An 11,400-nucleotide genomic window follows, 5' to 3' on the forward strand; every position below is an offset into this window, starting at 1 on the left:
CACCATTCTCCTGCCTCAGACTCCTGAGTAGCTGGGACTACAGGCGCCCACCATCACGCCCGGCTAATTTTTTTGTATTTTTAGTAGAGACGGGGTTTCACCATGTTAGCCAGGATGGTCTCGACCTCCTGACCTCGTGATTCACCCGCCTCGGCCTCCCAAAATGCTGGGTTTACAGGCGTGAGCCACCGCGCCGGGCCTAGATCTTAACTGTTTACAGTATAGGATTAGAAAGTGAAATCATCCACTGAGATGAAGAGAAGTGGGACTGGGTATGCCTTGTGGTGTTCTAACAATGCCACAGGCTGATTTTGTCACTAGAAAGTGAATATATGCGCCTGTAATCCCAGCACTTTGGGAAGCCGAGGAGGGCGGATCACAAGGACAGGAGATCGAGACCACTGTGAAACCCCGTCTCTACTAAAAATACAAAAAATCAGCCGGGCTCGGTGGCGGGCACCTGTAGTCCCAGCTACTCCGGAGGCTGAGGCAGGAGAATGGCGTGAACACGGGAGGCGGAGCTTGCAGTGAGCCGAGATGGCGCCACTGCACTCCAGCCTGGGCGACAGAGCAAGACTCTGTCTCCAAATAATAAGAATAATAATAATAATAAAGAGTGAATATATGCAGCTTTTCAGGCAAATCCCCAAAGTTCTACTCATTTTTAAAATAATTTTTACTAAATACTCCTAAAGAATTAAAAACAATGCAGACTTCTTTCTTTTTTATACCGTAAGCCCCAAAGCATGTCAGACAAATGTGATGTGACTAGAAATAATACATAGGCCTTTATTAAGGGTTAAGTACACTTTTAAAAGTTCAAAATCATGATCAGGTGCGGTGGCTCAGGCCTGTAATCCTAGCACTTTGGGAGGCCAACGCGGGCAGATCAAGGCAGGCAGATGGCTTGAGCCCAGGAGTTCGAGACCAGCCTGGGCAACACGGCAAAACCTCATTTCTACAAAAAAATATTTAAAAGTCAGCCAGATGTGGTGGCACACATCTGTAGTCCCAGACAGGAGGCTGAGGTGGCAGGACCACCAGAGCACTGGGAATCTTACCATTGCACTCCAGTCTGGGCAACAGAGTGACCCTAGCTCAGGGAAAAAAAAAAAAAAATTGAACATCACAATTATGAGCAAGAGTTCTTGATACATGAAATTCTGGCCCTATTACTCAAATTACAAATTCAGGAAAGTGAAATAGCATGAAAATAATCCAAATGGAATTTTATGCAATCTGAAAGATTAACAATTATTAGTGCTAAGGGACTACACATAAACAGTAAGAATCATGCAATTTACTGCAACTAGTATTACCTTTTTACAATTACACTAAAACCATGCCATTTTTCTCTTCCTGATGTGTTGATTCTCTGGTGCCCACACACCTGCCATTTGTTTTCAAGGCTTCTTCCTGCAGCAGATACATTCAAGAGAAATTACAAAGTAGTGCCATATATATGCAATACTGAGATGTTTTGTTTGATTCATTCAGGGAGATTTTTTTCTTTGAAATTTCAGCTAGCATTTTAAAACAGAGAGATTTTACATAAAACTCAGGGTTTCTAGCCTTTCTTGAAAAATGGGGAAGTCTGGCAACACTGGGGGACAATCCAGGTGATGTGGCCTGTAGTGACTTCTAGGGAAGGGAGCTATGCACACCAATTTAGCCACCCCCTCATCATACACAGTGGACAAATTCCCCATACCCAACCTGCTTGTAGGCATTTCAGTTTTCTAGTTTTGATGTACAGTGTAATTCTTAACTGGGGTGTTGATCAAAACATTACCAACCAGTTCCCCCAGGCATCAACCAGAACTGACTTATTAGTCAGGTACAGGAGGCTCAGTGCCTAGGGCTCACAATAATTTTTAGACCTCCCCACCAAAAATGTTTTGATTTCTTCAAGGAGGAAAAAAGTGGAGTGGAGAGAGTATTTAACAATACAAACAGCTGTAGAACCTGTGCATGCTAAAAGATAGAGACCTTAAAAAATGATTGCCCCAAAGCTACAACCTCCTGTATTGTGCCAATGGACTGCTCCTACTTGGTGGCATTTTCATTCTAGACAGTTTTTAAGCAGCTTTTCCCTGCTCTCTGGGCTTCAGGATATAGGTTGGTAAAAGGGACATTCCATTTGCTTTTTTGGCATTTATTGAGTTTCTAGTATGTGCTAGGCTCTGAAGAAAGAAGATAAAAAGAGAGACAACTAAAAATCAGACTTAATGTCTTCTGCTAAGAGAGATGCTAGCTGCTTCTAGGAATAATTAGGAAACAGCCTTTACAGAGGTGTGGTCAATATGGAATGGAAAATTCCTTCTGATGAACTTGACTGCCTGCCCCACACCCACCTCACAATGTAAGTGTTATGAGTAAGGTTTCAGTAGCAACACCAGCTGCTCCCCCTTTCACACACACACACACACAAATTACCTGACTCACTTATTGATTATATACAGATTCCTTTGACAATAATAATTAGCAGTGGCAGGCAGGCGCGGTGGCTCACACCTGTAATCCTAGCACTTTGGGAGGCCAAGGCAGGCCGATTGCCTGAGTTCATGAATTCGAGACCATCCTGGGCAACATGTGAAACCCGTTCTCTACTAAAATACAAAATAAATTAGCTAGGCATGGTGGCATGCACCTGTAGTCCGAGCTACTCCAGAGGCTGAGGCAGGAGAATTGCTTGAACCCAGGAGGCAGAGGTTGCAGTGAGCCAAGATTGCGCCACTGCACTCCAGCCTGGGCAACAAAGTGAGACTCTGTCTCTACAAAAAATGTCAAAAAGTACGTAGCCCAAGAATACACTGGCGCCATGATGAAAATATAGAAATTGCCATTCTGACTATGATCCTAGTGAGAAGGAAACCTTTACTGTGTAGGAATTATTTTATCAACAAGGTTAATAAAATCTAGGAGGGTCCAGATGGCGTACTGTGGAAATGGAAATTAGTGTTCCTGAGAGAGAGTGTGTGTGTGTGTGTGTGTGTGTGTGAGAGAGAGAGAGAAAGGAGGACTCAAGGTGCCTGTGGCAGGTCGTGAGAACCAGCACACAGCAAATCTGGGGAGCTCTCTCTTGCCATGGCCAGGCAACCCAAAGGTGGGCTTGACTTGGACCACCAAAGATAAGGCCTCACTTAACTTGTGACCTGGCTTTGGCCAGTGCGAAGCCTACATATCCCCATATTGACTGAAACGCATGAGACAAGACCAGGTAATATTAAAGGCGGGGTGGATAATTAAGTTACGAAAAGAAAATGAAAGAAGACTTTCCCTTATCAATTTCATCTGTTAATAACAAAAGTTGTTAGTAACAGTGGTCTTAAAACACATAAGGCTTTATTTTGACATTGCTATAGTGGTAAGATTCTATCAAAACAACATGGCATACCTTTCTTCTTTTTCAAGTTTTGTTCCATTTCCTTCACATTAACTTTGCGTATTTTCTGTTACTTTGTTAGGCATTTTGTCTTTTCTGTTGTTACTGTGGATATAGCAAGTTTTTGTATTTATGTATGTCCTAAATAAGCTGTTTATTGACAAATTAATGTTGTGTAATGTGTCTACCGAATTCTCATATTATTTACATAGGTTTTCAGTTTATTCCCTTGAACTTTCAGGTATACAATCATATTTGCAAATAATTACCAGTTTGCCTCCTCCTTTCCCATTTTTATACTTTTTTCTTGTATAATTACATTAGCCAATACCCCCGGAATAATGTTAAGTGTGGTGCTAATGAACATGCTTGTCTTTTTTTTTTTTTTTTTTTTTTTGAGACACAGTCTCGCTGTCGCCCAGGCTGGAGTGCAGTGGGGTGATCTCGGCTCACTGCAAGCTCTACCTCCCAGGTTCACACCATTCTCCTGCCTCAGTCTCCTGAGCAGCTGGGACTACAGGCGCCCGCCACCAGCTAATTCTTTGTATTTTTAGTAGAGACGAGGTTTCACTGTGTTAGCCAGGATGATCTCCATCTCCTGACCTTGTGATCCGCCCGCCTCAGCCTCCCAAAGTGCTGGGATTACAGGCATGAGCCATCGAGCCCGGCCAAACATGCTTGTCTCATTCCTGACTCTAATGAGATGCTTTTAGTATTTCTATGAGGATGAGGATAACTTTTTGGGTTGTACATTGAATTTTATATATATATATATTTAGCTAACTGTGGAACTGAATAGCATTTAAAATTCTCTTAAGAAAACTCAGGGATTGTGAGGATACGCCAAAGAATGCCCTGTTAGATGGTCAGACAGCCCTGTTAGAGGCACATTGTTAGAGGCTTTTGTCAAGAATAACCAGGACATCTCCATGACTTGGGAAAATAAGGGAACAAAGTAGAAATGTCCCACTCTGCACACCAGTGAGAATGGGCAGTGTGGAACACAGATTAGGAGGAGGACAGGTAGAAATCTGTATACTTTCCTATTGCTGCCGTAGCAAATTATCACAAAGTTAGTGGCTTATAGCAACACAGATGTATTATCTTACAGCTTTGGGGGTCAGAAATATAAAATGTACCACCAGGCTTGTGTTCATCTTGGAGCCTCTGAAGAAGAATCCTTTTCTTTCCCCTTCCCGGATTCTAGAATTTACCTGCATTCCTTGGTCTGTGGCCCTCTCCTCCATCAGTATCTTCTCTCTGACGCTTGCCTCCACCCTTATCTCTTCTCCACCTCTGCTCCCTCCCTCTTATAAGGACCCTTGTGGTTACATTGGCTCTACTATGACAATCCAGGATAATCTCCCATCTCAAGAGCCTTAACTTAATCACAGCTGCAAAGTCCCTTTGCCATGTAAGGCAATATATTTGCAGGTTCTGGGGATTAGGGTGTGGACATCTTTGGAGGGCCATTATTAAGTTTACCATGGGATCTATAATGAAGTTTCTGTTTTTGTATTTTGTCTCTGGCTGAAAGGACACAGCTTTGATCCCACCAGAGAACTGAGCTGGGAATGGTCCTAATAAATACAGTCATCTTTAATCAATTTAGTTCTGAAATTGTTATTGGGGAATTCAATGGGTAGAAGGTGTGGTTCCAGTGAGGATGGGATAAGACAGGTCCCTGTTGTCAAATGACTTGCGGGGAATAAAAGAGACAGATGTATCACAACAAGATTCTAAGAAGTACAGGCTGAAATTTTAGTTTGATTTGTTCACTGCTGCATCTGCAATGCCTAGAACAGAGTAAGCACCAGCAGGTACTCAATGAATATTTGTTAATGAATGAAATCAGCACCAAAAACAGTTTTATGGAAACACAGGAGAAGATTGGTTTGGGAGAAGTAAGGAAAGACCTAATGAAGGATACTCTAGAACCACTGGGAGTGTCTGTTCAGCTCTCAAGATTTCACCTCTGGGGTTAACTTCTGAGAGGGCAGGATGAAGACCTTAGCACAGTGTTACCTCACTTAAAAAAAATGCCAATTATGCTAATTTGAAACAGACTTAAAAGTCTCCCTTCAAGTACCAATTGTGAAATAATACAGATGCCCTTTCATGCCCAATTTTTGCTTTTTTTTTTTTTTTTTTTTTTTTTTTTGCTGTTCAAGAATTGAGTAATTTCTATGCAGGCAGGCATAGAAATTACACACATCATTTACTATTTTGCCACGTGGTGTCGCTGCTGCCACTGGTAAACAGAACACCCACCTTTGGTACATTTTCTGTGAACACAGTGATCTTGGTGCTCTTGCCACATTTGTTACAATTCAGACTCTAATTTCCTGTTGTTGTCAACCAAGCTTTCCTTGAGCAATTATGCTTGTCCTGGTGCTGAAAAACGTGCTAAAAAATAGAGAGGAAGTTAAATGTAATTTTTAAAAATCATGGCATACTGTGTTGTTCATTTACTAGAAAACAGTATGCAAAATATCAGGTCTAACAAAAATACGAGAAATAACTTTAGAGATCTCTCTACAGTCAGGCTTGCTCTGTTTCAGGAGGTCAGGGATGCCACTGAATCCCAGCACCTTGCACAATGCCTAACACAGAGTAGACAAAAAATAAGTATTTGTTGAATAAAAAATGAACATGGAAAAAGATGACTGCCCTATAGCTCCCAACCATATTACCTCACCTTTACCCCTACACAGAGACTAACAGTAAGTTTCTGAAATCGAATTCCAAATTCTTAGGATAAGGTTCTGAATAGTCCAGCTGTGGCTAACCGCTCATTTTTGGTCTCATCAGTTGTGCTCAAAGAAAGTCCAAATGGCCCTCAGAGGCTCGCTGTGGAATAAGTGAAGATTTCAACGGTGGGGCAAAACTGTCGATTCTATGAATAATAGATTTCAGATATATATACAACTACTTTTCAAATGTTTGGAGATGCTGCTGTGATTGATATGCCATAATTTCTCATTGTGATAAATGTATCTAACTTAAAATGTACCCTTTTAGCAATTTTAAGTGTACAGTTCAGTGGCTTTAAATACATTCACATTCTTGTGCAACTGTGTCTGGAATTGGTGGGTTCTTGGTCTCACTTCAAGAATGAAGCTGTGGACCCTCACGGTTAGTGTCAGAGTTCTTAAACATAGTGTGTCTGGGGTTTCTTCCTTCTGGTAGGTTGGTAGTCTCACTGGCTTCAGGCGTGAAGCTGCAGACCTTCGCGGTTAGTGTTATTGTTCATAAAGGTGGTGTGTCCAGAGTTGTTTGTCTATCCCTGTGCATTCGTGGTCTCCACAGGGAGTGTTACAGCTCATGAAGGCAACATGGACCCAAAGAGTGAGCAGCAGCAAGATTTATTACGAAGAGCAAAAGAACAAAGGCTCCACATCCTGGAAGGCGATCCAAGCGGGTTGCTACTGGTGGCGCCAACAGCCTGGTTTTATTCCCTTATCTGACCCCACCCACATCCTGCTGATTGGTCCATTTTACAGAGAGATGATTGGTCCGTTTTGACAGGGTGCTGACTGGTGTGTTTATAAACCTTGAGGGAGACATAAAAGTTCTTCAAGTCCCCACCAGATTGGCTAGACAGAGCAGTGATAGGTGCATTTACAAACCTTGAGCTAGACAGAGAGTGCTGACTGGTGTGTTTACAAACCTTGAGCTAGACACAGAGCACTGATTGGTGCATTTACAATCCTTTAGCTAGACATAAAAGTTCTCCAAGTCCCCACCAGATTAGCGAGATACAGAGTGCTAATTGGTGCATCCACAAACCCTGAGCTAGACATAGAATGCTTATTGGTGCATATACAATCCTCCAGCTAGACATAAAAGTTCTCGAAGTCCCCACCCGACTCAGGCGCCCAGCTGACTTCGCCTAGTGGATCCCTGCTGGGGCAGCAGGCGGAGTGGCCAGCGCAATGCCCCCGCACTCTTCAGCCCTTGGGCGGTTGGTGGGACCCCGTGGAGCAAGGGGCGGCACCAGTCAGGGAGGGAGGCCGGGGAGGAGGGAGGCAGGGGGAGCAGAAATATTGATATGGAAGAGGGGCAGGGACGTGCTGGGAAGGGAAGGGCAGGTTCCTGGTGAGGGCTTATCCCCCGGACCTGTACTCACGGACCTAGGTGAGGACAGGCATTTTTGTTTTCCTGTCCAAATGTTGCATTTCCCACGACCACCTTGGCCCCACCATGCCCCCATCCTGTGCCTATAAAAACCCCCAAGACCCTAGCACGAAGGCACATAGGCAGCTGGATGTCAAGAGAAGCACATCAGCTGAGGAACACACAGGCGGCTGGACTTTCAGAGGAAGGCACCGACAAGAAGCAGCATGCCACCAACTGGCAGAAGCAGAAGGGCCTGGAGTTTGGCTGGGGCAGCGGGAGGAGAGCCCAGGCCACAGAGCAGCCTGACTCCAGGGAATACTTTCCCACCCCATTCCCCTTATAACTTCCCCCTTCTGCTGAGAGCTGCCTCCACTCAATAAAACCTTGCACTCATTCTCCAAGCCCAGGTGTGATCCGATTATTCTGGTATACCGAGACAAGAACCCAGGATACAAAAAGTCCTCTGTCCTTGCAACAAGGTAGAGGTCTAATTGAACTGGTTAACACAAGCCGCCTATAGGCGGCAAAACTAAACCAGCACAGGGTAGCACATTGGGACTTCAGGAGCTGTAAACATTCATCCCTAGACACTCCCATGGGGTTAGAGCCCCACAACCTACATGTCTGTATGCTGCCCTAGAGATCTGAGCAGCGGGGCACTGAAGAAACGAGCCACTCCCCCCTCACACGCCCTGCAAGGGGGACAAGGGAACTTTTCCCATTTCAGTATCTTCAGAGGAGAGGAATTCGTGTTGTGGTTCATTTGTTTTGTTTTGTTTTGTTTTTTGAGTCAGAGTCTCGCTCTGTCGCCCAGGCTGGAGTGCAGTGGTGTGATCTTGGCTCACTGCAAGCTCCGCCTCCCGGGTTCACGCCATTCTCCTGCCTCAGTCTCCCCAGTAGCTGGGACTACAGGAGCCCACCACCGCGCCCGGCTCATTTTTTGTATTTTTAGTAGATCTGCGGTTTCACCTTGTTAGCCAGGATGGTCTTGATCTCCTGACTTTGTGATCCACCCGCCTTGGCCTCCCAAAGTGCTGGGATTACAGGCGTGAACCACCGTGACTTCATGAGCTGTAACACTCCCTGTGGAGACCACGAATGCACAGGGATAGACGAACAACTCTGGACACACCACCTTTATGAACAATAACACTAACCGCGAAGGTCTGCAGCTTCACGCCTGAAGCCAGTGAGACTACCAACCTACCAGAAGGAAGAAACCCCAGACACACTATGTTTAAGAACTCTGACACTAACCGTGAGGGTCCACAGCTTCATTCTTGAAGTGAGACCAAGAACCCACCAATTCCAGACACAGTTGCACAAGAATGTGAATGTATTTAAAGCCACTGAACTGTACACTTAAAATTATTTTTTGGGAAAAAGGAATGATGCCAATTAAAATCATCCTCCTGGATTACTTAAGCCCAGGAGTCTGAGGCTGCAGTGAGCTACGATCACAGCACCGCACTCCAGCCTGGGCAACAGAGCAAGACCCTGTCTCGAAAAAAAAGAAAAAATACTCCTCCTGGAGAAGAGCAGACCTGAGGAAGCTATGGGAGCTGTTGACAAGGAACAAAAACTTTTTCCTTGTGACCACTTAGAGAAGAAAGCTTTGGCAAGAGACACAAAGCAACAGATTTTTTATTTCAGCCCAAAGTACAAAATAATTTTTTAAACTCTAAATCTTTTTCCTTGTTTAACAAGGGAACAATCTACCTTAATGAAATGAGTATTTGTGTATGAAAACACATAGACGCTGACTGATTGTAGAAAGGATTTCAGAATTTGGGGAAAAGCTGCAGCATTTAAGCTAAGTGTGAGTTATAAGACTTCTTTTTACCCCCAACATTCTCTGTTTTTCTAATGACTGAAACATCAGTTAAAAAAAAAAAAGTCAAAAGTGGCCACAGTTGTAAAGTTTCAAAAGTAAGTAATTAATCAGCGTAAACTTGCTTTGCTATCTGTTTTAGTTTGTTTTCACACTGCTGTAAGTAACTTCCCTGACACTGGGTAATTTATAAAGGAAAGAGGTTTAATTGACTCATAGTTCCACATGGCTGGGAAGGCCTCAGGAAACTTACAATCATGGCAGAAGGGGAAGTAGGCACAACTTACACGGCACCAGGCGAGAGATTAATGCTGCAAAAGGGGAATTTCCAAACACTTCTAAAACCATCAGCTCATGTGAGAACTCCCACACCATCATGAGAACAGCATGGGGAAAACCTTCCCCATAATCCAGTCACCTCCCACCAGGTCCCTCCCTCAACACTTGGGCATTACAGTTGGACATGAGATTTGAGTGGGGACACAAAGCCAAACCATATCACTATCTATTAGTGCCATATCCTCCAGATGAAGTTGGAATCTGATATGCTATCTATTGAATGTTGTTAAGAAAGCCACACAACTCTTAGAGGGGGAAACATTATCTAAGAGTGTAGGGACAGGAGCCACAAGAGATCACCAGGCATACTTGGGCCTAAACTAAAGGGTCCCACCTCTCATTTGTATATTGAACTAGGAAAATACCCTGATAAATCCAGATCAAAATTATGCAGATATCAGAGCCCTGTTCCATTTCTGGTTAATAAGAATTAATTACTCCAATTTGTCCGGTTTACTGGACTTTGAATTTTAGTTTTTCTCCTGTTGATTTCTCTTTTCCTTTTTCATTAAAACTTGTGGGAAAATGCTTCAAGAAGCTGTGGGTAAGTAGACAATTCTTATACTTCATAGTTGGAAAATAAATTGGTACAACCTCCCTTGAATGTCTATTTGGCCATAGCTATCCAAATGTGAAGTGCTCATACCCTTTAACCCAGCAATTCTACTTGTAGGAATTTACCTTCTAGATGCACTCTCACACAGGTAAAGAAGGTGTGCAGCAAAAGACCAAAAATGCCCTTAATATCCATCAATATGGGACTTTTAAGAAGGTTTGGTATGGCATGCCCGAAGAATGCTCTGTGTAGAGGTGGGGCTGAAATGCCATGCCACTGTTGGAAGAATGAGGGAGCTCTTTCTGTACTGACTTAGAAATTGCTCCAAGATACACTATCACATGACAAAAGCAAGTACAGAACCTTTTTTTTTTTAAGGCATCTATGGATATATCTTACACAAGTATGTGGCAGGCAGCTTCTAAGATGGTCCCCAGTGATCTCCTGCTCCTGGTGTCCATGCCCGTATTTAATCCTCTCCCCTTGAGTATGGTTCGACCCAGGAATTTGCTTCTAACAAACAGAACACAGCAAATGTGATAGGATATCACTTCCGAAATTAGATTACCAAGAAACTTTGGCTTCTAGTCTTGCTTGCCTTTTCTGGCTCTTCTCTCTTATTCACTTGAGGAAGCCAACTGTCATGCTGTGAGATGTCCTATGGAGAGGACAGTGTAACAAGAAACTGAGGGAAGCCTCAGGCCAAAAGCCAGTGAAGAAACAAGGCTCTCAGCCCAACAACGTGTGAGGAACTAAATCCTGCCAAGAACCCCCTGAGTGAGCCTGACAGCAGATCCTCCCGAGCTGAGACATGAGCTGACTGCAGCACCAGTTGACAGCTTGACTACATCCTTGGGAAAGCCCCAGCGCTGGGGGCCTAGCTAAGCTGCTGCATTCCTCACCCACAGAAAATGTGAGATAATAAATGTTTGTTGTTTTGAGCCACTAAGTTCTGGGTAATCTGCTACGTAGCGGTAGATAGCTAATATAACGTGTATTTGTTTATGCATATACACAATATATTTCTTTAAAAACTGGCAACTGTGCTTGCCACTAGGGAAGGCGTCTTTAGCTTCTGAGGGTCAGGGGTGGGAGGAAATTTACTTTTCACTCCCCATTCTTTCGTCTATTTTAATACATTGTTTATTCAACAAACAGACAAATAGGTCA

This window comes from Theropithecus gelada, chromosome 2, assembly GCF_003255815.1.
Source record: "Theropithecus gelada isolate Dixy chromosome 2, Tgel_1.0, whole genome shotgun sequence".
In the NCBI taxonomy this organism is placed as follows: Eukaryota; Metazoa; Chordata; class Mammalia; order Primates; family Cercopithecidae; genus Theropithecus; species Theropithecus gelada.